This window comes from Tamandua tetradactyla, chromosome 7, assembly GCF_023851605.1.
Source record: "Tamandua tetradactyla isolate mTamTet1 chromosome 7, mTamTet1.pri, whole genome shotgun sequence".
In the NCBI taxonomy this organism is placed as follows: Eukaryota; Metazoa; Chordata; class Mammalia; order Pilosa; family Myrmecophagidae; genus Tamandua; species Tamandua tetradactyla.
The window spans coordinates 77,478,774-77,506,117 of record NC_135333.1 but is presented as its reverse complement, the minus strand read 5'-3'; the positions used below and the strand labels follow the sequence as shown (position 1 = coordinate 77,506,117).

General features: G+C 36.9%; 1 long non-coding RNA gene across 1 annotated transcript in view; it reads right to left on the bottom strand.

The window, feature by feature from the left end:
• LOC143691551 (uncharacterized) overlaps positions 1-27,344 on the bottom strand; it is a 110,207-nt gene that overhangs the window by 15,751 nt on the left and 67,112 nt on the right. Inside the window, exon 3 of the long non-coding RNA XR_013179569.1 lies at positions 14,672-14,791. This is a non-coding gene — a long non-coding RNA (uncharacterized LOC143691551). The remainder of the gene's footprint in view (positions 1-14,671; positions 14,792-27,344) is intronic.

Sequence of the window (27,344 nt, the reverse complement as noted above, 5' to 3'; positions counted from 1 at the left end):
CCAGCCCATGTAACAAAAACGGAGAAACAGAATACAATAAAGCAAGAAAATGTTTAAAGATGTTTCCCTTTCTTCCTTCCTTCCTTCCTTCTCTCTCTCTGTCTTTAAAAAAAAAAAAAAAAAAAAAAAAAAAAAGAATGGAAATTTATTGGCCAATGGTTTTGAGGTTAGAAGTTCAAAATCAAAGTTCAACAAGACTATGCTTTCTTTCTGAAGATTGTGATATTCTGGGGCTGACTCTCAGTGATTCTATGTCCTTGTTTTTTTCTACCACATGAAAATGCACATGACAATGTCTTTTTCTTTCTACTTTGGTTCCATTGACATCCAGCTTCTTGTTTTTCTCATAACTTCTTCTTCCATAAATTTCCTTTGCTTTACAGGATTTCAGCCATATTGGATTAAGGCCACCCTAATTCAATTTGAGCACACTTTAATAACATTTTCAGAGGCCCTATTTACAAATGGGCTCATACACACAGGACCAGAGGTTGGGACCTGAAGATACCATTTGTGAGATACATAATTCAATCCCCAACACTCCTGTCTAAACTATGAAATGCAGATCAGACATCTCTGTTCAAGAAATTATTTCCTAACTGGATAAACTAGGTTTAGATTTTGTTGTCACGTACTTTCTTTACTCTCTAAAGAAATTTACTTTTAAATTTATAATCATGCTGTGCTGGTTTGAAACTATTATGCACCCCAGAAAAATAATGTTAAATCCCGATCCAATCTTGTGGGGCTGGACTTATTATTTAGTGTTCCAGTTTGCTAGCTGCTAGAATGTGATATACCAGAAACAGAACAGCTTTTAAAAGGAGGAATTTAATAAGTTGCAAGTTTACAGTTCTAAGGCTATTAAAATGTTGAAATTAAAGCAAGTCTATAAAAATGTCCAAATTAAAGCACCAACAAGAGTTTCACTCAAGAAAGGCCAGTGAAGTTCAATTCACCAAGAAGATATAACAATCATAAATGTTTATGCTCCCAATCAAGGAGCTCCAAAGTACATGAGACAAACATTGGCAAAACTGGAGGGAGCAATAGATGTTTCAACAATAATAGTAGGAAACTTCAATTTACCATGCTCCTCTATAGAGAGAACAACCAGACAGAAGATCAACAAGGAAATAGAGAAGTTAAATAACTTGATAAATGAATTAGACCTAACAGACATATATAGATTATTGAGCCCCAAAGCACAAGGACATGTATTCTTCTCTAGTGCCCATGGAACATTCTCCAGGATACATCATTTCTTGGGGCACAAAACAGGTCTTTATACATTTAAAAATATTGAAATTATTCTAAACACTTTCTCTGATCACAATGGGATGAAGCTGGATCTCAATAACCACCAAAGAACACGAACATTCACAAATATATGGAGATTAAATAACACACTCTTAAACAACCAATGGGTCAAAGAAGAAATTGCTAGAGAAATTAGTAGCTATCTGGGGATGAATGAAAATGAGAACACAACTTTACAGAACTTTTGGGATGCACCAAAGGTTGTGCTGAGAGGGAAATTTATGGCACTAAATGTCTATATTAAAATAAAAGAAATCATAAGAGGATACTATGAATAGCTATACACCAACAAACTAGACAACTTAGATGAAATGGACAAATTCCTGGAGATACACAAACAAGCTACACTGACTTAGGAAGAAGTAGAAGATCTCAACAAACCAATCACAAGTAAAGAGATTCAATCAGTCATCAAAAAATCTTCCTACAAAGAAAAGTGCAGGGCTAGATGGTTTCACAGGGGGATTTTATCGAACATTCCATAAAGAACTAACACCAATCCTGTTCAAACTTTTCCAAAAAATTAAGGGAAAATGGGGCTCTATCTAACTCATTTTATAAAGGTAATATCATTTTAGTGCCAAAACCAGGCAAAGTTGCTATAAGAAAACCAACAGACTAATTCCTTAACGAACATAGATGCAAAAACTCTCAATAAAAAATTAGCAAATTGAATCCAACAACACATTAAAAGAATTATACACCATGACCAAGTGGGTATACCTGGGGTTTATGCCAGGAATGCAAGGATGGTTCAACACAAGAAAATCACTTAATATGATAGCATATTAACAAATCGAAAGGGAAAATCACATGATCATCTCGACTGATGCTGGAAAAGCATTTGACAAAATTCAGCATCCTTTTCTGATAAAAACACTTCAAAAGATAGGCATCAAAGTAACTACCTCAATATGATAAAAGGAATATATGAAAAACCAATAACCAGCATTGTACTCAATGGTGAAAGACTGAAAGCTTTCCCCCCTAAGATCAGGTACAAAACAAGGATACCCACTGTCACCACTGTTATTCAACATTGTGTTAGAAGTTTTAGGTAAAGCAATCAGACAGGACAAAAAAATAAAAGGCATTCAAATTGGAAAGGTAGAAGTAAAACTCTCATTATTTACAGATGATATGATACTATACTTGGAAGATCCTGAGAAATCTACAGCAAAGCTACTTAAACTAATAAACAAATTCAACAAGGTGGTGGGATATAAAATTAATGTGCAAATATCAGTTATATTTCTATGCACAAGCAATGACCTAGCTGAGTGGTTAGTTAAGGAAAAAACTCCATTCAAAATAACAACTAAAAGAATCAAGTACTCAGGAATGAACTTAACTAGGAAGGTAAAGGACTTGTATGCAGAAAACTACATAACATTGCTAAAATAAATCAAAGGACATCTAAATGGGTGGAAAGACATTCCCTATTCATGGGTAGGAAGGCTAAATATAGTTAAGATGTCAATTCTCCCCAAATTGATCTACAGATTCAACACAATACCAATTAAAATTAGAACAACTTATTTTGAAGATTTGGAAAAGCTAACTACCAAATTCATCTGGAAAGAAAAGAGACCCCAAATAGCTAAAAGCGTCCTAAAAAAAGAAGAATGATGTGGGAGGATTAACACTCCCTAACTTTAAAACCTATTATAAAGCCACAGTGGTCAAAACAGTATGGTCCTGGCACAAAGATAGAATCATTGACCAATGGAATCAAATTGAGAGTACAGAAATAGACCATCAAATCTATGGTCAATTGATTTTTATCAAAGTGCTAAATCCTCTGAACTGAGACAAAATAGTCTTTTCAATAATTGGGCATGGAAGAACTGGATACCAATAGCCAGGAGAATGAAAGAGGACCCCTATCATACACCCTACATAAAAATTAACTCAAAGTGGATCAAACATGTAATTATAAGAACTAGCACCATAAAGCCTCTAAAAGAAAATGTAGGGAAACATCTTCAAGACCTAGTAATAGGTCTCCTAAACTTTACACCCAAAGTACAAGCAACAAAAGGAAAAATAGATAAATGGGAACTCCTCAAAATCAAATGCTTCTGCACTTCAAAAGACTTCATCAAAAAGGTGAAGAGGCAGCCAACTCAATGGGAGAAAATATTTGGAAGTCACATATAGACAAAGGTATGATTTCCTGTATATACAAAGAAATCATACAATTCAACAACAAAAGAACAAACAATCCAATTACAAAATGGGTTAAAGATATGAATAGGCATTTTTCTGAAGAGCAAATACAGATGGCTCGAAAGCAATGAAGAGATGTTCATTTTCATTGGCTATAAGGGAAATGCAGATCAAGACTACAAAGAGTACCACCTCACACCTATAAGAATGGCTGCTATTAAACAAACAGGAAATTATAAATATTGGAGAGGATGTGGAGAAACTGGTACACTTATGCACTACTGGTGGGAATGTATAATGGTGTAGCCACTATAGAAGACTGTTGGTTCCTTAGGAAACTAAATATTGAGTTGCCCTATGACCCAGCAATAGCACTAGTTGGTATATACCCAGAAGAGCTGAAAGCAATGACACAAACAGACATTTTCACACCGATATTCATAGCAGCATTACTCACAATCACCAAAAGATAGAAACAAACCAAATGTCCATCAACAGATGAGTGAATTAATAAAATGTGGTATATACATATGATGGAATATTATACAGCAGTATGAAAGAAAGGTTTATTTGGTCTGGAACTGAAATTTTCTGTAGTGTATAATCTAATTCAACCTATCTGTAAAACTTATTGGAACAACTGAAACACAGGGAGCCCAGAATAAGAAAGAGGTCCTTTAATTCTGTATAGATTATTGCAATGCCTGGATACATCCTAGATTATATTAAGCAGATACTTTAAAAGTATTGGCAAAGTCCCCTGAGGGATGGGGGGAAAATATGGAACTATTAAACCTTACCATTAGGGAATCCCCAATACTGTGTCAAACGTTAGGGACACCCAAATCAATAGGCCATACCCTCGATCATCAGGTTTACTCCTGTGAAACTTATGTAGGTAACAGAAAAGCTTAGACTACCTATAGCCATGTCTAAGAGTTACTTCTGGAAGACATCTTTTGTTGCTCAAATATGGCCTCACTCTCTCTAAGCCCAACACTGCAGGTGAAATCATTGCCCTCCCCCCCATGTAGGATATGACATCCAGGGGTGAAAGTTTCCCTGGCAACGTGAGAGATGACTCCCAGGGATAAACCCAGACCTGGCACTGTGGGATCAACAATTACATCCTGACCAAAAGGAGGAAAAGAAGTGTAATTAATAAAGTGTCAGTGGCAGAGAGAGTTCAAATAGAGTCAAGAGGCTACTCTGGAGGTTGCTCTTACACAAGCTTCGTTTGGATCTTGCTACCTATCATAACCTGCCAGCCCCCATCCAGGACCATTCCAGCCCATTCTAAAGAACACCTAGGGCAGTATATAAGATTCCACAAGGCTTCCATTCACTAGAGTAACTTTCCAGAAACCTATCACCTCCAGATGGGTCCCTGGTCCAGATAAGTCCTGAAACTTAGCCCAGCCTCTCCAGAACATCAGATAGTTCCATCTCCCCACCCCAAATTAGTGACAGACCCTTTCAATATGAAAAATTTAGAATCATCATAGTCTAAACACCACTAAAGAGAGGGATGGAAAGATCAAAGGTGGTGGTGGAGTTATACAGAAAAGATAGGATTTAACAAATGAATATGAATGCTGAATCACTAAATTGATATGTCTTTTAGTCTCCAGTATTCTAGAGCAGCTAGAAGTGAAAACCTAAAATTGTGAAATTGTAACCCATGTCAAACTCTGAAATATGTTCTACAACTAATTGTGGTGCTGTGCTCTGAAATTTATAGCTTTTTTGTATATATGTCATTTTTCACAAAAAAAGAAGGGAGAAAAATTGATTGTGTTGATAAAACAATATTTAATCCCTTTAGTCTCCTATATTCTGAAGTAGCTAGAAGGAAAAATATGAGAGGATCGTATGGTAGCCCATGACAAACTCTGGGATCTGTACTGTAACTACTTGTTACATGACTTGTTACGTGACATCCAAGGCTGAAAGTCTCCTTGGCGATGTGGGAGATGACTCCCAGGGATGAGCCGGGCCCTGGCACTATGCAATCAACAATGCCATACTGACCAAAAGGGCAGAAAGAAATGTAATAAATAATGTATCAGTGACTGAGAGAGTTCAAATAGAGCTGAGAGGCTACTCTGGAGGTCATTCCTGATGCAAGCTTCAGTTAGACATTGCTACCTGTCATAGCTTGCCAACCCCCAATCAAAACCACTCCTGCCAGTCCTAAAGAACACCTAGGGCATTGTATAAGACTGTACAAAGGTTCCATGCACTAGGGTAACTTTCCAGAAACATTTAAACCTGCAGATAGGTCCCTGAACCATCAGCTAGTTCCATCCCCCTAGCCCATATTACTGACAGCCCCTTCCAACATGAAAAAATTAGAATGGGCATAACTCAAATACTCCTAAAGAGTGATAGAAAGATCAAAGGTGATGGTGGAGATAAACAGAGAAGGTAGGGTTTAACAAATGAGTATGAGTGCTGAATCATTACATTGGTATATTTTTTAGTCTCCAGTATCTTAGAGCAGCTAGGAAAAAAACTAAAATTGTAGAATTGTAACCCATACAAAATTCTGAAATCTGTTCTACAACTAATTGTTGCAATGTGTTTTGATATTTATTGCTTTTTTGTATATATGTCATTTTTCACAAAAAATGAAAAAAAGTCAATTGTCAAAACTGAGGGAGTTTATTAACTGGCACCATGGAAGCAAGAAGGCAGTGGTATGATATATTTAAGATCCTGAAAGAGAAAGACTTCCAGCCAAGAATTCTGCACCAGCCAAATAGTCCTTCAAACAAAGGAAAGAGAGATTAAAAATTTCACAAACAAATCCTGAAAGAATTTATCAACAAGAGACTGGCACTACAATGAACACTAAAGAAAGTTCTGCCAGTAAAAAAAAAAAAGACACCAGATAGCGGTCTGGAGGAGGGCACAGAATTGAAGAGTTCCAGTAAGGGTAACTTAAAGGATAAAAAGAGAAATAGGGTAAAGAATATATAGATCTGACAAATAAAATCCAAAAGATAAGATGGTGGATTCAAGAAATGCTTTTTCAGTAATAACTTTGAATGCTAACGGACTAACCTTACTAATTAAAAGATACAGATTGGCAGATAGATTAAGATGTATAATCCAGACATATGCTGCTTCCAAGAGACTCATCATAGACACAAGGATACAAACAGATTGAAAGCAAAAGGATGGAAAAAGACTTTCTATGCAAGTTGTAGCCAAAAGAAAGCAGGAGTAGCTACACTAATATCAGACAAAATAGACTTTAAATGTAAAGAAATCATAAGAGAAAAAGAAAGACACTACATATTAATTAAAGGGACAATTCCCCAAGAAAAAGGTAATGAACTTCTGATACACGTAACAACTTGGATAAAATGCGAGATCACCTTGTTGAGGGAAATAAGCGAGACACAAAAGGATACATATTGTATGATCTCACTGATAGGAATAATTAGAACAAAGGCATAGAGTAAGAAACTAGAATACAGATTATTGGGTCTGTGGCAGGGGTGGAGAATAGAGAGTTAATGCTTAATTGGTAGAGAATTTCTATTTGTGGTGATGGAAATGTTTTGGTAGTAGATGGTGAAGATGGTAGCACAACACTGTGAATGCAATTAACACTGTTAAATTAAATATCTGACTGCAGCTAAAGGAGCAGAAATTTTAGGTTGTATATATGTTACTATAGTAAAAAAAATTTATAATTGGAAAACTAAAAAAAAAAAGAAAGAAAGAAAGGTTGCTCCCACAAGATTGGATCAGGATTAAAACCTGTCTTCTGTAGGGCACATAATCCTTTCAAACCAGCCCATTTATGGTGGGAAGCTTTTTTGTTTCCATAGAGATGTGACACACTCAGTTGTGGGTGTCATCTTTTGATTAGATGGAGGTATAACTCCACCCATTCAAGATGAGTTTGATTAGTTTACTGAGTCCATTAAAAGGGGAAACATTCTGGAGAATGTTCAGAGCAAATGGAGACTCAGACATTTGGAGATGCAGAAAAAAACACCTCCAGAAAAGCTGTTTGAAATCAGAAGCCAAAGGACCAGCAGACACCAGCCATGTACCTTCCCAGCTGCTATAAGTGTTCTGGACCCATTGGCCTTTATTGAGGTAAGGTATCTCTCCCTGGATGCCTTATTTTGGACATTTTCATGGCCTTAGAATTGTAAACTTGTAACTTAATAAATTCCCTTTTAAAAACCTGTCCCATTTCTTGTATATTGCATTCCAGCAGCTTTAACAAACCAAATACATGCATTTTCATGATTATCTCATTCCACAAAACTGTAAGATCCACAAGGGTAGAGATCTATCCATCTAGCACAACACATTAATGAACAATTTGTTGGGGGTGGGTGGGGTCAGCTAAAGCAAAGGAACATTCAAATATAAAGAAGTGATTGTATATCATGTGGAATAGGTGTAGACCCTTAAAGTAACTCCTCTTATATTTCTATTTCCTCTTAGTATTTACCAGTACATTACATAAAATTATTTACTTAGACCCCACCCCAATCAAAAGTGAGAAGCTTTGAACAACCATCAAGAGTGGCAGAAACATTTTTTCAAAGTTTCAGAAAATAGTTAAAAGACTGCAGTAACAGGATGAGCACCAAATCAGGATAAAATCTACTTCAAAGTAGTAGAATTTCCTGACACCCTTGCTGATCCTCCTCCACCCCTCACAGGCTCAGTGTGGAGCCAATGAACTCTACTAATGTGGATCCCTGATCCCAGTTATGGAGAGAGAAGAATATCCCTCATTCACATGCTGAAAATATGTATATGTCTTACCTAATTTCTTTGTTGATGGCCTGAGGGACTCGACATCCCACACTTGCCCTGTGCATAGAAGGCAACAGAGTTCTTGTATAAAATGTTGTGGGAGTACAGTCAAAGTGGCTGCCTAGAGCAAAGAAATCCTGGATGCAGGAATTGCAGTGCATGGAACCATGAGAAACCTGTTTCTTGAGAAGAATGAACTTGAGTACTAGGTAAATAGGGGAATTCCTAAGACCACACAGGTATGTCCAAAGCAAGACATATGCCCCTATACTTTGGCATGGAACTATTCCACAAACTAATTGTATAGATAATTCCTGAAGGAGAACACTTGCACAAGTCAATCTACAAAGACATTTTGTTTGCTCTTAGCACTCAAGAAAAGCTCTGTCATAACACTAGCTAGATACAAGCCTAAGAAATAGATGCTTCAGACTATAAATTACAGTGACAAAACACTAAAATATCAAAACATCCAGTTTTCAACAGAAGATTACAAAACATACAAAGAAACAGGGAATAATGGCCCAGGGAAAGGAGAAAATTAAACTATAAGAAACCAGCAATAAGGAGGAGCAGACCTCAGACGCCAGAGAAGACTTTCTTAAAAATGGTCCTAAATATGCTTAAAGAACAAAAGGAAGTCAGGACAACAGTAGATCAACATAAAGAGAACATCAATATAGAGAAAGAAATTATAAAATTAATTTTTGAAATTATTATAAATATAATAATTTTATATGAAATTATGGAATATTTCATATATTTTATGAAATAACTGAACAAAGCTGAAGGCCATAGTAACAGAAACTTAAAATCCCTTAGGGGATATTAACAGATTAGAGTTGGCAAAAGGAAGAATCAGAGAATTTGAAGATAAGACCATTGAAAGCATCCATTCTAAGGAGCAGAAAGAGGTAAGAATGAAGAAAAGTGAACAGAGTCTGAGGAACCTGGAAAGCTATCAAGCATACCAATATATACATTGTGAGAGTCCTGGAAGGAAAAGAGAGAATGGGTCAGAGAGATATCCAAAGAAATAGTGGCTCAAATTTTCCCAAATTTAAGGAAAGATATGAATATGCACATCCAAGACGTTCAACAAACTCCAAACAGGATAAACCAAAATAGAACCACACAGTGCCATGCTATCACCAAACCGTCAAGTGCTAAAGAGAAAGAGAAAGTCCCTAAATCCACAAGATAAAAGCAACATGTCATATACAAAGGAGGCCCAATGAGATTAAGTGCCAACTTCTCATCAGAAACCATGGAGGCAAGAAGGCAGTGGGAAGACATATTTAAAGTGATAACAGCAAAACATTGCCTACAAAGAATTCTATATTCAGTAAAACTGTCTTTCAGAAATGTGGGAATGAATAAGACATTCCCAGATAAATAAAAGCTGAGGGAATTCATCACCACCAGACTGGCCCTACAAGAAATGGTAAAGGGAGTTCTGCAGGTGAAAGGAATGGACACAAGACAACTGACTGAAGCCACATGAATAAATAAAAAGAAAATATTATCTTTATCTTTGGCAAAGATAATAACATTGGTAGATATAAATATGAGAGGTTTTGTATTTTTGACTTGTATCTCCACTTTTTATTGTCTATAGGAGCCAAAAGGCAACTGAAAAAATGCCAGAGTATATAAGTGGTTTGGGACTTATAATGTGTAAACACATATAATATATATATACAATTTGTGGCAAGAACTAATAAAGGTAAGGAGAAGGAGAGATCTAAGAACATGGTTTATGCATGCTATCAAAATTAAGTTGGTATCAAAGCAAAGGAAATTGTTATAGATGTAAAACATTAAATTTAATCCCCATGGTAACCACAAAGAAAATATCAAAGAATATGCACACCATATTGGGTCATTAGGGAAGGAAGGTAGGGGCAATGGGGATTTAAAGCAAAATGAATGCAGGGTGTCTGTTTGGGGTGAAAGGAAAGTTCTAGTCACAGATGATAGTGAGAATACTACAATATTATGAATGTGATTAACCCCACTGAGTAGTATGCTTGGGAGGGGGTTAGGATCAGAAAACTTATGTTATATATGTTTCCACAATTACAAAGAAAGAAAGGAAGGAAGGGAAACCAAAAAGATAATGAAAACTAAATGCAGTATGTGATACAACAGGGGATCTAAGAATGAAGGGGAAAAAAGCTCAAAAGCACATTAATGGGACATAACAAAAAACAGGAATATAGAATGTTAGTTTTTTATTAATGGTAAACTTCTTGACCATGATAACTACCCTTAAGGTGATTATAAAAGTGAATAACCTTGTCCATAGGTGTGATGGTTTGAAACTGTTATGTATCCCAGAAAAGCCATGTTCTTTTAATCCAATGTTATGGGGACAGACTTATTGTTGGGTGGAAACTTTTAATTAGGTTGTTTCCATGGAGATGTGATCCCACCCATTCAAGGTGGGTCTTAATTAGCTTACTGGAGTCCTTTAAAAGGAGAATATTTTGGAGAAAGTTCAGACACAGACATTTGGAAATGCTTGGAAAGCTGACAGGGAAAGCTTTCTGGAATCAGAAGCTGAAAGCAATACAACCCAGGGGCAAAGGACCAGGAGATGCAAGCCACATGCCAGCTGACTGAGAAACCCTGGATTCTATTGGCCTTTCTCAAGTGAAAAAAACCTCTTGTTGGTGCCTTAATTTGGACATTTGCACAGCCTTAGATTTATAACTTTTAGTTTAATAAATCCCCTTTACAAAAGCCAATCCATTTCTGCATATTGCATTCCAGCAGCTTTAGCAAATGGAAACAGATTTTAGTACTGATTGTGGGGTGGTCAATTGAAAATACCAAACATGCTGGAACTGATTAAGTGGGTAAGAGGAAGATTCTGGAAGAATTGTGTGGACCATAAAAGAAAAGGCTTAGAATACTTTGAAGAGACTGTTGGTAGAAACATGGATGCTAAAGGTTCTTCCAATAAGGCTTAGACAGAATAATGAATGTGTAGTTGCAAGCTAGAGGAAAGGTAACTTGTTTTAAAGAGGAAGAGAATCTGGCAAAATTGAGTACTGGTGTTGGATGGAAGATAGAATTTGAAGGTGACAAACTTGGATATATAGCTGAGGAAAATACAGCTTGGCTTCTTCTTGCAGCTTATAGTAAAATAAAACAGGAAGGGATAAGCTGAGAACTGAACTCTTGGGTACAAAGAAAATACAGCTTGATTTCTTCTTATAGCTTATAGTAAAATAAAACAGGAAAGGGATAGGCTGAGAACTGAACTCTTGGATACAAAGAAACAAACTGATCATTTGGAAAATTCTGAGCTTATGGAAAATAAGACCTCAGAGAATATTGCCCCACATGAGGATTTAACCAAACATGGACGCTGTCAGCCATTTCAGAAAAAGCCAGGATTAGAATGGAGTTATCCAGAAAGAATTTGTGGAAAGTCCTATTGTCTGATGGTTTTGACCCTGGTATGCCGCATACCAAGTCAGTAAATTATTTGTGAGATCTGTATAAATGGAACCACTGCCCATCTAGACTAAAAGGAACAGAAAAGGGACAATCTGAAGGAAAAATGACTTCAAAGGCAGAACTGTGACGCTAAGATCTAGAGCCAGGAAATCTTGGACCAGGAGAGCAGGTCCACCAATGCATGCAGAGAGGGTGAGTTTGCCCCAGAAGCAAAGGGCAGGCCTTCTGCTTCATTGCTCAAGAAAAGTGTTGTCCCCTTTAGGTGTCGGAGGGGGTGGAGCACATTTTCCTGGCCATCACCCTCCTGTTCTAAAAAGGTTGGGCATGTGCCCTAGAGACAGCAGAGTCCAGATGCAGCCATAGTGCTTGAAGAAGGAGGTGCCAAGAACAAGGTGGTCTCCCCAGTGCTTGGATATGTGAGAACCCTCACCCTGGTGTTTGGAGAGAGAAAGGCCACTGTGTAAACCCTTGGAAAGGGTAGGACTGCCACTTTCTTAAGTCCCTAGGATGAAATGTCATTCTATAAATGACTATCAGGCTTTAAAATCTAATGGAGAGTGCCAGATGGGTCCCTGGACCAGATAAGTCCTGACATGCAGAGGGGTCAGCCTTTCCAGAACATCAACTAGTTCTATCCCCCTATCCTATATTATCAACAACTTCTTCCAACATGAAAAAGTTAGAATGGCCAGAGCCCAAACACCCCTAAAGAGTGAAAGAAAGATCAAAGTGATGATGGAGTTATATGGAGAAGGTAGGGTTTAACAAATGAGTATGATTGGTGAATCAGTATACTGATATTTCTTTTAGTCTCCAGTACCTTAGAGCAGCTAGAAATAAAAACCTAAAATTGTGGAATTGTAACCCATAGCAAACTCTAAAATCTGTTCTACAATTAATTGTTGCAATGTACTTTGAAATTTTGGGTTTTTTTTTTTTTTGTATATATGTTATTTTTCACAAAAAAAAAAGAAGAAAAAGAGAAGGAAGAGTCTAATAGAGAAGATAGTATTTAATAAATGAATATGACTATTGAATCAATACATTGATATTTTTTTGGTTTCCAGTGTCTTAGAGCAGCTAGAAGAAAAAGTGAAAAATTGTGGAACTGCAACCCATACCAAACTTTATAATCTGTTCTATAACTACTTATTAAAATGAGGTTGGAAATTTGTTGCTTTTTTGTATATGCATTATTTTTCACAATAAAAAAGGTTTTAAAAATTTTTAACAGAGTATGCCCTGCAGGTTTTCAGAATTGTTTGGGTCTGGTAACCCCTGTTTCCCTTTCAATTTTACCTTATGGGAATGGAAATATTTATCCTACCACTGTCCCTCCTTTGTATATTAGGAGCAGATAACCTGTTCTGAGTTTCTCAGGTTTGCAGCCAGAAGAGAATTTTGCCTTAGGATAGACCATGACTGCAACTGATTTTTATGAGATTTTGTACTGTTTTCTACTTTGTATTGTATTTGTATTGTTACTGACATGGTTTAAGACTTTGTGATGAAATGAATGAATGTATTTTGTATATGGAAAGAATATGTCTTTTGGGGGTACATAGGATAAAATGTACTGGTTTGAAAATTTTGTGTACCTCAGAAAAGATGTGTTCTTTTAGTCCAATTTTGTGGAAGGCAGACCTATCATTGGGTGGGACGTTATGATCAGATTGTTTCTATGGAGATGTGACCCACTCAATTGTGGGTGGGACCTCTTGATTAGGTTATTTCCAGAGATGTGATCTTAATCAAGGTGGGTTTTGATTACTGGAGTCCTTTAAAAGAAGAACATTTGGGGGAAAGCTCAGACATAGACATTTGAAGATGCTTGGAGAGCTGACAAGGAAAGCCACTAGAATCAGAAGCTGAAAGCAATGTAACACGGGAGCAAAGGACCAAGAGATACCAGCCATGTGCCTTCCCAGCTGATAGAGAAACCCCAGGCTCATGTGGCCTTCCTTGAGTGAGGATATCCTCTTAATTTGGTGGTGCCTTAGAGTTGTAACTTGTAGCTTAATAAATCCCTTTTATAAAAACCAATCCATTTCTGCTATGCTGCTTTCTGGCAGCTTTAGCAAACTAAAACTGTAGGAAATGTACATGGAAGTATTATGAGGCCATGGAATATGATGTGTGCAACCTGACCTCAACTGCTTAGAAAATAGAGAAAGATAATAGATAGATGATATGGCAAAGGAGGTAAAATGTTAAATATGGTAGATCTGGGTATCTGAGGATAGGGATTTGTTGGAGTTCTCTGTGGAATTCATATTGCTTTTGCAATTGTCCTGTGAGTTTGAAATAATTTCAGAATGAAAAGTAAAAATAAATTGTTTACTTGTTTGTCTTAGTTTCTATCTGTCTCCTCCACTGAATTGAACTCTGTGAAAGCAAGGGTTTTGCCTGCTTTGTCCAGCTCTATATTCTCAGTGCCTAGGACATTCCCTGCACATGGCAGGGGCTTGATAAAATATGGCTTGAAAAATAAACGAATGAGTGAAAGTGAATGTCACATTAAAACAAACATTTTTAAAAATAAAGCCCATTCAAGAGAAATGACTCTTGAGTCCCGAAATGAATTTGTGTTCCAAGGAAGAAGGAAATTATGTCTCTAATTAGAAATTCATATAAATGTGTGAGGGTAGCCAGTGTCTACGAATAATATGTATGACTGGAAATGGAGAAAACTAACTAGAAATGTAGCTATAGAGGGAATACTAGGGATAAGAAGTGGCTGTGATATCTGTGGTTACATAATTTAATAACAGTTGTTGAACACACTTTTGTAAGCCATCTCTATTATTATCAACATTATTATTGTCATTATAATTATTATTAATATTTTAACAAGGTTGGATAAAATTAAAAGCTAGTAGACAGAGAAACAAAGGAGTTGATTAACCTTTACTGCTTTACTCACCTCATTTCTGAAGCCTTTTAACCACTCCTATTAAGAATGAGTCACTCATTTCTTCTCTGTCCTTTTTACATATTCTATACAGCCTAAAGCTTTGAAGCCTCACTAGAGCAGACCTATGAACTGGGAGAAAATGGCTGAGGTCATTATTCTAGTTTAAGTAGAGATGTGGGGTTTTTCAGATGGCAGAGAAATGATCAGCCTAGACAGACCAGGGTTATTCATGGTAGTACTTCCTTCTTTCCAATTAAAGGTTCTTGCACCTGCAGAAGGTGCACAGCCAGGCATGGCTAACTCCTAAAGTAGGGCTTTAAAAGCCTTGAGATGTAGAAGTTTCTGCACTTTTGCTCTTGTGACATTTGGGTGACTGAGCTATTGCACAGTCTATGAGTTTCTTGAGGTCTGCATCAGACATATTTTTGAAATCTTTTTGTTGCAAGCACCTAGCTCCTAGAACACAGTATGGCACACAGTTAATATGCAATAAACATTATTGGATAAATGAATTAATAAATGAGAAGGAAAAAAATTCACTTACCAGCAATAGAGATTATATGGATGCTTGTTAGTATTTGGGTGGGAAATCTGTCTCCTGTGAGAAATCTAAATGTTAGGCCTACTCCACAGAAGGATTTAGGGTCTGAATTTACAAACCCTTTGTGGTCCAAGAACTCCAAAATTGATAAATAACTCAAAGTTCTGTTCCCTGGGCACATGCAGAAAAGGCAAAACAACTCTAGAAAGAGAATCAAAAAACTCAGTTGTCTAAGATTCTAATAAATAATAATGGCACAAATAAGGTGAACTCATTATCCCAAATTACAAATGAAGAAACTATTTATCAAGAACATGAATCAGAAGATTTAACAAAATATGAACAGAAAATTATTGAACAGGAAGAAAGATTTTAGCAAACTGCCCAGAATTCAGCAAAGACATAAAGTAATGGACAAAATGGAAGAGGTTAAGATATATGATGGTTCAGTTGAGTGAGTCCAATATAAACTAGTTAAAGCTGCAGACAGTGGTATTAAAGATAGTATGACAAAACCAATATTTGAAGAAACAATGCCTTAGGATGTGCTTGAATGGAAGAAAGACATGAATTTGTGTGATTAGAAAAGCACAGCCATGAGCCAGGTAAATAAAAACATAGCCTTACCTATCCATATCATAATGAAACACAGAGTGCCAAAAAATGAGGAAAAATCTTAAAATCACTGTTTCCTTCCAAATAGATATAAAACTATACATTTTCCCCACAACACTAATATAGCCAGCTCCCACGAATTTTGATATGTTGTCATCTCATTGTTATTCAGATCTAAGTATTCATTTATTTCCTTCATTGTATCCTTTATTTCATTTTATACTAGGGATTATTCAATAGTAACTATATTATTGAATTTCAAATATTTGGGATTTTTAAGCTATCCTTTTGATATTGAGTTCTAATTTTATTATTCTATGATCAGAAAATACAGCCTGCATGATACTGATATTTTGGAATTATTCAACTTTCCTTTGAAATAAAATATTTTTGAAAATGTGGTCGAGAAAGAGTGAGTATTCTTTGAGAAGAGTTTTTGAGTTTCTAAGAGAGGCATGTTAAATTTACCATAGTTTCAAATTTTATTTATTTATCCAAAATTCTGTAACTTGTTGATTGATATAATCTCAGAAGGAAAATGTTAAGTGCACCCATGTTCATGATGGTTGTGTTTTTCTGTTCTATTAATCTTTTTTTCCAGTATAAAATATATTCCATTGTTCTTTGAATTTTACTTTCTCAGGACTTAAGATTGCTACTCCAACTTTCCTTTGGTTCACATTTGCTTGGTATAATTTTTCCATGCCTATATTTGGAACTTCTCTGTATCCTTTTGTCTTTAGTATCTCTCTTAGAAACCATACATAATTCGATTAATAGTCGTAGTCTGTATTTCAATTGGTGGGTTTACGTTAATTAGAATTACAGCTACATTATGACTTTTTCTACACCATAATGTATTTTACACAACTGATTAAACACTTTCTCACACTATTTATAATTATTTGGTTTTTTGTCTTCTTATACCTCTATAGACTAAGTTTCTTGAGGAGAGACATGCATTATAATAGCACAGTATCTAGAATAATAAGTAGTTCATAAGAATTTGCAGAATAAATGAATGAAATAACACTACCATGCTTAGAAATTTCCCTATCACTGACCATTAACTTGCTTTTATAAATTCAATTTAGCAAATAATTATTTGTGCTTACTATTTGCAAGGCTAGGTACCATGAGTTACCCTGGAATACAGCTTCAAATTAAACATAATCTTCACTTTTTAGGTATCTACAATCTCATATTAATTACATGTAATCTAGTACAAAAAATAATACATGACAATATGTATATGCACACAGATGACTATTCTGTATCAGTTATAGCACAGGACATATTAATGGATGGTGTCCCTTTGGACAAGTCAATTGACATCTCTGAGCCACTATTTACTCATCAGAAAATAATAAAAAATTAATTATTCATATCTAAGATAATACTTTGAACTAAAGTTTGTAATCATATACATATATGAATTTTCTTTTAGATGTGTTCAGTTGTTTGCATACTTTGCTCTCTTTGAAGGATCTACTTTTGATATGGGTAATAAGAATTGCCCTTTTTTGCCCATGTATTTTATTTTTAAAAATTGTTGGTGCATACAGAGTGTGAAAATTCTCTCCTTAAAGCATCATTTAAGATCAAGATACTTTAAACAGGAGACTACATACTATGTCTTATATTAATTTATTTGGGTGGATGAAAATTTAGAGAATCACTGAAATGTTTCATTCCCTTTTCCTTTCTTGATCTTTTCTTTTAGGACATTCAAAATGCCTTAGCGTTCTTCCATTGCCCTGTGCTTAAACAGTTAATACTAATCTCACACCACTTGATAACCAGTCCTACAAATCAGTTTGCCAAACCTATTCATGGGAGTCTGTGTTTTTGCTTTCTTTTTGTGCAGCAGAAAGATATGCTGGCAAGAAAAGTAGTGAGTCAGTTTCTTTAATTGTCTTTAATGTGCCTACACAGGAAAATCCCCAACCAGATGAACTGGGCCTGGCCCTAGAAGAGGTGAGTTCAGATACATAGCCCAGTGTGGGGCCTGAGAAATTTAAGTTAAAATTTCCAGATTAGGGTCATGGTGGCTCAGCAGGCAGAGCTCTCGCTTGCCATGCCAGAGACCTAGGTTCAGTTTTCAGTACCTGACCAAGCCAAAAAAAAAAGTTAAAACTGACCTCCAGTTGTTCCAGTAAAATTTTTATTGTTCACTTGATTTATTTTCTGACCCTGAAAATTTAGGCATTAAAACACTGCCTTTCTCGAGAGTCTAGAGTAGAGAGTAGCCAATATCTATGTCCGAGTTCCTTCTTGTTCCCAAGAATCTTTGGCTTTTGACAGTTATCTCCTCCAGCTCTGGCAGTCAACCTTGTAAGAAAGTTCATATGTCACTGTCAGCTGAAGATGGAAAGAAAGTACTGAAATTCATTCTAACAAATACAGGGCAGCTTTTTGGGAAAGAGGAAAATAATATAAAATTTCCTTTGTCTTCATTTCAGGAAATGTAAAAAATTACATTTAGAGGGAAGAGACATGCTTGGATTACCATCCTCTCTCTTTCTGTGAATTAATTTGTATATATTACTTATAAATTATATGCTCATATTTTTTCCTTTCAAACTAAAACGTGCTTTTTAAAAACTATTTGGCATGAGTGAGAGACTTGTTTGGGTAGACTAGAAAAACTAGGGAAAATTAATAAATAAAACAGGAATTTATAAATATTAATTATTCATATTAATTTAATTAAAAATAATGAGTAAAATTAATTAATTCTGCCCCTTTGGCAACTTTTCATATATTCTTGTTTTCTTTCCTTTGAGCTTCTCATATGCCTCAATCTGCAAAAGTTTGATATAAACACGGAGTCAATTTCTTTGCACAACTGCATGCAGCATGTGGTAAACCACTCCAGTAGGTCAATATGTGAAAAATCTAGATTTAAAGAAAAGGCATAATAGAAGAGCTTATATCCCAAACACAGTAACGAAACATTTACCTTTTTACTCTTTCAGAGGTATCTTTGCTATTGAAGTGGTTTCACGAAGATTTCCTTAAAAAAAGAGACCCACCTTTGCATGCATTCAAGTTACAAATGAAACTTACAATGCTGCTATCTGCAGATGTTTCAGTAATATTATACAATACAAAGAGGGCAATCAGTTGATTTAAGAACTGGACTGCTACCTATGCCAAAATAAGAAACAGTGTGAGTGAAATAGAATTTTTCCTTTCTTTGAACATACTATGTAATTATTTAGTATTTTAAAATACAGAAATTTCCTATCTTTACAAGGAATTGAATTTATATTTCAATTAAAGTGGAGAGATATTTGCAGTAAAAGTTACGATGCTGCTTCAGTAGATTGTTAAAGGCAACTACATCCAACTCTACTGGTGTTCAAGCAGGGCACTGGGTTTGTAGAGCAGTTCCTCTGAGAAACACAAATAAATGCTTATTGTGGAGCAGACAATGGGTAAGGAACTGAACTAAAATGATGAATAAGACACAATCCCTGGTTTCCCTTAGGAGCTTAAAATCCAATGTAGCACACAATCATGTAAAGAGACGATTTGAATATTCTGTAATGAAATGAGGTAAGTCCTGTGAAAGAACTCTCATTGGGTTACTATGTGTACACACTGGAGGTATTAAGCCCAACATGCAAATCCAGCCAAGTCTTTCTAAAGATGGCAGTGTCCTAGATAATGTGTCAGAGGTTGGTAGTTAAATGTATAAAGGCTTGAGAATGAGGAGTAGACAGGCAAATGTACATCAATAGCTGAGAAGAGGGTGTATGGCAAGATGGAGCACAGAAGTGCCTGTAATTCATAAGAGGAAGAAGGTGAGTGCTAGAAAAGAAACAAGACACAGTCAGTCCTAAAGAAGATTTCAAAGGAAGGAGAAATAACACCCAATCTGGAGGCCTAAATAAGGTGTCGTAGAGTAGATGGTATTTGAGATAAGCCTTTAAAAAATGTCAAGTTTGTACAGACAGAGAAGTGTAAGCAGAAAAAGAGAGGAAACAGGGCAGGCCACGGTGGCTCAGCAGGTAAGAGTGCTTGCCTGCCATGTCCGAGGACCTGGGTTTGATTCCCGGTGCCTGCCCATGTTAAAAAAAAAAAAAAGAGAGAGAGGAAACAATAAAATTAGGAAAGGCCTGTTGACAAACACGGAGGGAAATGGTAGGAACAAATTGCTCAGTTTGTCTGGAGCATTGATTACATGTAGGGAAATAGAGAAAGAAAAGAATGGCAACGACAGCTGCAAATAGAGGAAGGAATATCTAATGAGCACCTACTTTGTCGCAGATACTTGCTGGATATTTTACAAAGATTGTCTCATTAAATCCTTACTACGCTTTATGAAACAATTATCATCACTCACACGCGACAATGAGGAAATTATTTACCCGAGGTGACATAGCTAGATTAAAATAATAATAATAAATCATTATGACAGTTCCTTTCATGGAACATTTATTACCTGCCAACACTGGCTAGGACCGTCACATATATTATCTTGTTCAATCCTCACTGCAACTCTATACGGCACTTTCCCTCATCAACCCCATTTTTCGCTTGAAGAATAGGAGGATTCGTAAGAGGGCAGAGATCAGTGAGTGCCAGATCAAGCTGAGCTCATATTCCATCCTTTTGGCTCTAAAGCCTCTGCTCTTTTCCATTATCTCATGCCACCAGAGAATTTGAAATGCATGTGAGAGGGATATGGTTAAATGCAGTAAATGTTAGGTGTCTGCTCTATGGTTCAGGGAGAATGAGAGCCAGAGGCAACCTCAAAGAACTCACCATCTGATGGAAGAGTAAGATGTACAAATGTTCCCACCACACTCTCAGCCTCACTAGCAACACACCCCAGACTGTATCCATTTCTCCTTCCTTTCTATTGCTCTTTCAAAACACAACAAAGCAAAAAGTTACATTACATCTTGTTCCCTTCAGTTTATCTTTCCTCCCTTCTGCTCCAACTCTTACTCCCACTCATGTATCTCCTATGAGAGACAAAGAAAGAACCGTCAACCTAAAATCCTTCAATTCACTCAACAAAATAAAAGCCCCCTTCAAAAGTCCTTTGTGCAGGAAAGCAATAATGAAAGATAAGGCGAAAGACAGGAAACAAAGAGAATAATAAACTGAGAGAATCAGAGTCAGGGACGAGGCCATCAGGATTCACACAAGCACTGGCCGTGGGGCTGCTGAAACAAATGCCAGCAGGCAGGGTTGAATTAAATTTCCGCAAGTCAGCCCAACCCACATTTCACTTCGTTTTATTTCCACCACAATTCTACCATGGAGAAATCAGATGTGGAAACAATCTCTTAGTTCACAGCCTGTTCACTTCTTGGCTTCATCAGCAAAAGTGTGTTCTGTACTATACGCTACTTAATATTAACCAGGAAAATCTTCCTCTGTGCCCTGTCTCAATTTTCTTCTTCTGAATTTCATCTCATTTCCAAGGTTTGCAATGACTAGATAATGAAAATAAAGGCTAGGAATTGCAGCAAGTTTCTGGTCTCTTCGATAGGGAGGAGGTTTTCCTCTCACCGAACAAACGCTGACTGAAAAAAATTGCCCTTTTTATTTCAAGGATTTCAAAGTATATCAACACACCATTTGAATGACCAAAGCTATTTGACTCTGACTGGAAATAAAAGCTGATAGGGCCTACCGACAGGCAGTGACCTGAGGTGGAATCTTGCATGGCATTTGTAACTGTTTTCCCAGCCCAGAGGTGGACGTCCAAATACTGCTGAGTCCTACAAGCATCACTTGCGGGTTGCAATAAGAGTGTACCTTCACTCATTGGATCATGTAATGATTTCTCTATCTGGTTTATCTCAAGAATGAAATAATCTAGAACCACAAAACTATTGAGTTTTCTCCCCATCCTTGTGTTTATAAAGAGATTTAAATGATTTGCTCAGAACCAAGCAGCAATTTACTAACAGTGCTAGAATTAAACTGAGATCTTCCAGCTGCCACTTTTGTTCCCATTGGACTAGACCTGGCAGCCTCAGTCCTTCCCACTTTTTGCGTTCTCCTCTCTTTTTTGGTTATCACCAAGATCCATTCCCCAGTGTTATGAGTTAAATTGCATCCGCCACCACCCCTCCCAAAAAAGTCCTAACCCCCAGTCCCATGAAGGCCCTATTTGGAAGCAGCATCTTTGAAGATGTGATTAGTTACAATGAGACAAAACTGAATTAGGGTGGAATCTCATCCAATATGACTGATTGGATCTTGACATCATGACTGATGTTCTTCTAAGAAGGGGAGGAAGAGCAGCTGGACCTCAGGGAGCAGGCCATGTGAAGATGGATGAGGCAGAGTGATGCATCTAGGAGCCAGGAACAGCAAAGATTACCTGCAAACACCAGAAGCTACAAGAGGGAAGGAAGAATTCTCCCCTACAAGTTTCAGATGAAGCTTGGCCCCACTGATGCCTTGGTGTCAGACTTTGAACCTCTAGAACCCAGAGATAATACATTTCTGTTGTTTTAAGTACTTCATTACAGCAGCCCTAAGACACTAAGACACCTAGCTGTTGGGAAAAACAGAAGGAACACTAAGCCAGTCAACTCTAAAATAACACTTTTTTGCATGTACACCTTCCTATGTGCCAGTCATTAGGTTAGGAGCTCCATATGTGTTGTCTTATATAATCCACTGAACAGTTTTGTTGGTTGGTTTTATATTCCTTGATTGTGCCAGTGAGAAGTGTGAGGCTGAGGAACTTGAATAGTTTGCCTGTCACACAAGTGGCAGAGTTGGAATCCAAATCCAGGCTTTCTTATTCCAATCACCGTATCTCTCTGTCAGAGGCCATTTATCTTCGGTGGCTCCTGTCTTCAGAGTCTGTATTTCTAGCTTAATATAATGATTGCTTGTCTGAGGAAGTTCCAAAAATATGGAAGGAATGCCAAGGTGGAGAAAAGTATGGGGAATGCTCAGAGAAGGAATTTGGTGGTTTGATTCATGTAGCTGCCAAATTTTCTTCCAGCCAATCTCTTACCTAAAGTTAAAATCACCTTAAGAAAGATTTAAGTTTCCACTGAAAGGAAGTACCCTTGGATTAGACACAAGGTGACTAACTTGAATTAAAGAATTTCAAAGAAGAGCATATTTTCATCTCTCATGTCAACTTTAAAAGGGCAGCAAGTTCCCAAATATTCTTAGTTACCTTTAGTAACTAACGTTATCATTATTATGCTTACTTGAATTTTTCTTGAACCTTGATTTTATCATCTACTTAAACCTTTTTTTAGGGTAACAAATTTCATATATATAATCTCACTTGTTTAAAGTATCAGTTTTATTTTCCCTAAAACTACAACTTACAACCTAGAACTGTCTCCTCAAGTTCTTATGTACTGTGACTTAGTTCACAACGCTATTGCATTTTCCTTTCCCTTCATGTCTTCACAAATTTTAAACATACTCCCTGTCTGCTTACATCTCATTCATAGAGATGAACGTCAACCTTCTCATACGCATTCTCTTCACCATCCTATCTTCAAATCTGTTTCCACCAGTCATTGAAATCTCCTTCAACTCTCATGAGTTGCTTGGCCCCATTACCTGAGATTATAAATTTTCTGAAAAAAAAATAAAAGAGTATTTTTTTATTTTGGCTATTGCAATCATGAAAGGAAAAAACAAGGATGTGGTTGAGGATGGCATAGTAGTAGAATAGATGTATAAATAAGAGTTCCTTTCACTCCAGCTAAGGCCTGGGTATGATGGGAGAAGTTCCTGAAACTTCATCTTTACAATATACTCACCTGGAAGAAGAAACCGGAGTCTGTTGAGTAAACAGCCAGCCTCTCCTACTTCATCTCCAGCCAAAACAGGAGACATAGAAACTGTTCACTATCTGGCTTTGAGCTAAAGGAGCATTTTGTAAATTAAGTCTATATTTCCATTTTTGCCTGGGATCTGAGCAACTGCAGATGTTAGCTTTGTAGACACAGAGGAGTCTGTATGCTTAATGTAACAAACCAGAGTCAGTGTCAGATGACAGTCAGCAAACAGGAATTTCATAGACTGAGATTCCTGAAGTAAGTTGAAACGTTTTGGAAAGCAACATCTTTGACTTGGAGCTTGTAGAGTGCAGAGTACTGCATAGAGGAATGGGAGGTTTGGGATCCAGTACTAAATTCATTCCTTTCCCTGATTTTATTAGTCACTTGACATCCTGGGTGAAAATATCAACATGAAAATCCTTAGTTCCTGTTGTCCTATTTAACAGGACATTGAAGAAATTATCATTTTAAATATGTATATCTTTGTATATTTTAATCATTAGCTCTGGAACAGGGGACTTAAGGATCCTTGAAGACATAATCACAGAATTATTTAAGCAGGCATCAGCAATTCGGGGAACATTACATGGTGTAAGTGTATAAGTGATTAAAAACATATCTGTTGAAATCAAACACCCCTGTGTTTGAATCCTACCTCTGCCATTTAGTTGCTGTGTGACCTTGGATAGGCTATTTAACCTCTCTGAGCCTCAATTTTTCTCATATACAAGATGTGGGTAATTATACTCAATTTGTAGGATTATTATGTAGAGTTGTATGCAAATGAATAAAAAATGCTTATCCTAGTACCTAGTATTATAGCAAGCCCTTTATGTATGATAACATTATTTGGATAGTTCTACAATTTTCATTTGATACTTGCTATCTTATTTAAAAATGCAAACCTTTTAATGAAATGTAAAAGCATATGGGATAAAAAGTCACAGCTGTTCCCAACCAAGATACACAGCCTTCTCCACCTCTTCCCTGAAGTTTCTGCCCATGGTTTCCCAGATGCTCCTCCCATCAAACATTTATTTTTTATTAATTAAGGTAAATCAAATTCAAAGGAGTGAGGAGGTATGTTCCTGGGGAACTATGTCCAATTAAGAAATTCAAGCCTTAGAATCCATTCAAGGATTCCCTTTAAATAAGACAAGAGGCTGACTGTCCCATGAACTTGGGTAGGTTTCTGCTTCTCATTTCACTGTCCTTTGATGTCCCTAGAAAGTGATTTCTGTTTTTACCTTCAGGGTTTTTCCTTCCTAACTCTTCTCTCCTCTGCCTTTTTCCTTTACTGGCAAGGGTACGGGTTTTAGAGCTGCCAGTAAAATAATAATATGAACTCATAAAACCAGCATTCTGTAAATAAAACTGAATCTCATAGAACAGGGAAAAAGTTCTGCCTAGAGCCAGGAAAATTCCTCAAAGAGACAAAATGCTAGCAGTTTAAAACAGAGTTAGAAAAAGGATAAACAAGGACAGAGAAAGGAGGAGGTAGAATTCGTGGGGAAATATATTAACTTACCAGTTTGCCATGATTTGAGTCACAGAAATGCTGTAAGAGGAGAAGGAGTAACTCTTTCAATTAGGCCTTTAATCCTGTATAGCTTAATGCAATGCCTGGATACATCCCATAGTATATTAAACAGATAATCAAAAAGTATTGGCAAAGTCCCTTGAGATATGGGAGAAAAAATAAGCAACTATCCTCCAACGAAAATACCATTCTGAGAAGCATTTTCCCACAGTCATTTTTGACATCTCTGCCAGCCTTCCTCTTCTGAATTAGCTCCCTAAATCCAGAATTCTCTGGGCTTGTCATCAGTGCTGTTTTCAATACCCCTAAAAGCCCATAAAAAAGTCAATCCAATAAGAGTGTATATCACTTGGTCTTCTTAAGGACAGTTAGCTTACTAAACAAATTTTTAAAGAAGAGAAACCACTAACTAAATTTTTGATCTGAGAGTAAATGTAAGATTCATGAAGGTAAGAACCATGCCTGGTTTTTTTTTTTTCCCACTGCATTTCCAGTCCAGAAGTGGCACATAGTACATACATTTGTTAAATGGATCGATGGCTGAATTGATGAACAAAGGAATGAAACTGTGAAGCTACTTCCATCCCAGGCAGACATGGTCATTGTCATGGTTAGGGACAGGTGTCAACTTGGTCAAGTTGTGGTACCTATTTATCTGATTGGGCAAGCGCTGGCCTGTCTGTTGCAATGAGGACATTTCATAGGATTAGGTCATGATCACGTCAGCTACATCCACAGCTGATTCCATTTGTAATCAGCCAAAGGGGAGTGTCTTCTGCAATTAGTGATGCTAAATGTCATCATGGGAAGCCTTTTAAGGAGGACTCAGAGGAGACAGGTTCCATTCCTGCTTTGGCTGGTGAGCGTCTCCTGTGGAGTTCATCCAGGCCATCCATCAGAGTCATTGGCTTCGCAGCCTGCCCTGTGGATTTTGGACTCTGCGTTCCTACGGTCACATGAGACACTTTCATAAATTTTATATTTGCAAGTGTTCCCTGTTGATTCTGTTTCTCTAGAGAACCCTAACTAATACATCTTGGTACCAGGAGTGGTTCTTAAGAAACAGAATCTTAAAAATGGGTTTTTATGAGTGGTTTTCTACTCTGACTGAACTCAGAGACACTAAGGACTCTGATTCCCATAATCAGAATGACACTCCCAATCCATGAAGTGAGTTGGCAAAGGAGATAGTCAAAATATCATCTTTCGATTCTCCTAATGCTTCGCTTATATGAAGCCAGACTCTGGGGGATAATGTTTTTGACACCTTTACAGAGTTTTGTAGGAATAAAAGTTATAGAGATGTTGGTTGGTTGTTGTTAGATACACTGTTTACATTAAAGGGTGAAAGGGACGGGCTTAAGGCTCCAAACAAGAAGCTTAAGCGCCATCTGAAAGATGTAGATGTTTCTATGAGTATCCTGAAGGAAACTATTATTTCCTGTAGCCATAGACTTGAGATCTCTGAAAATCAGACTCAGAATCTTATTGTTAGAGTAGCAACTTTACAACGTAAACTGAAATCTCAGTCTTGCATGGTGTCTGCCATTAAAGTGAGGGCATTGATTGGAAAGGAGTGGGACCCTGAAAAATGGGATGGTGACATATGGATTGATAATGATGTCAGGGGTGAGGTTGAAACCCTAGACCATGCTGAGCCTTCTTTAGATAACCCTGTAATAGTCTGCCCTGAGGACATAGCCGCCCCACTTCCAGCCTGCCTTGAGGAATTGGCCACCCAACCTCCTCCTGAAGGGATTAGCCCTAGAGTGATTAATCCTGTTTCATCAGATGAAACTGCAAATGAAGGCCCTGAAGCAAATGGCTTGGAAGATATTTCTAATTCTTTTCATGACCCACCCCCACCACCCCTCATTTCTTCTAGACCTATAACTAGACTAAAGTCCCAACAGGCCCCTAAAGGTAAGGTACAAAGCATCACACATGAGGAGGTACGTTATACTCCAAAAGAACTGTGTGAGTTTTCCAATTTATATAGACAGAAATCAGGGGAATATGTGTGGCAATGGATTTTAAGAGTGTGGGATAATGGTGGGAGGAATATAAAGTTGGATCAGGCTGAATTTATTGATATGGGCCCACTAAGCAGAGATTCTGCATTCAATGTTATAGCTCGAGCAGTTAGAAAAGGTGTTAACAGCTTGTTTGGGTGGTTGGTTGAAACATGGATCAAAAGGT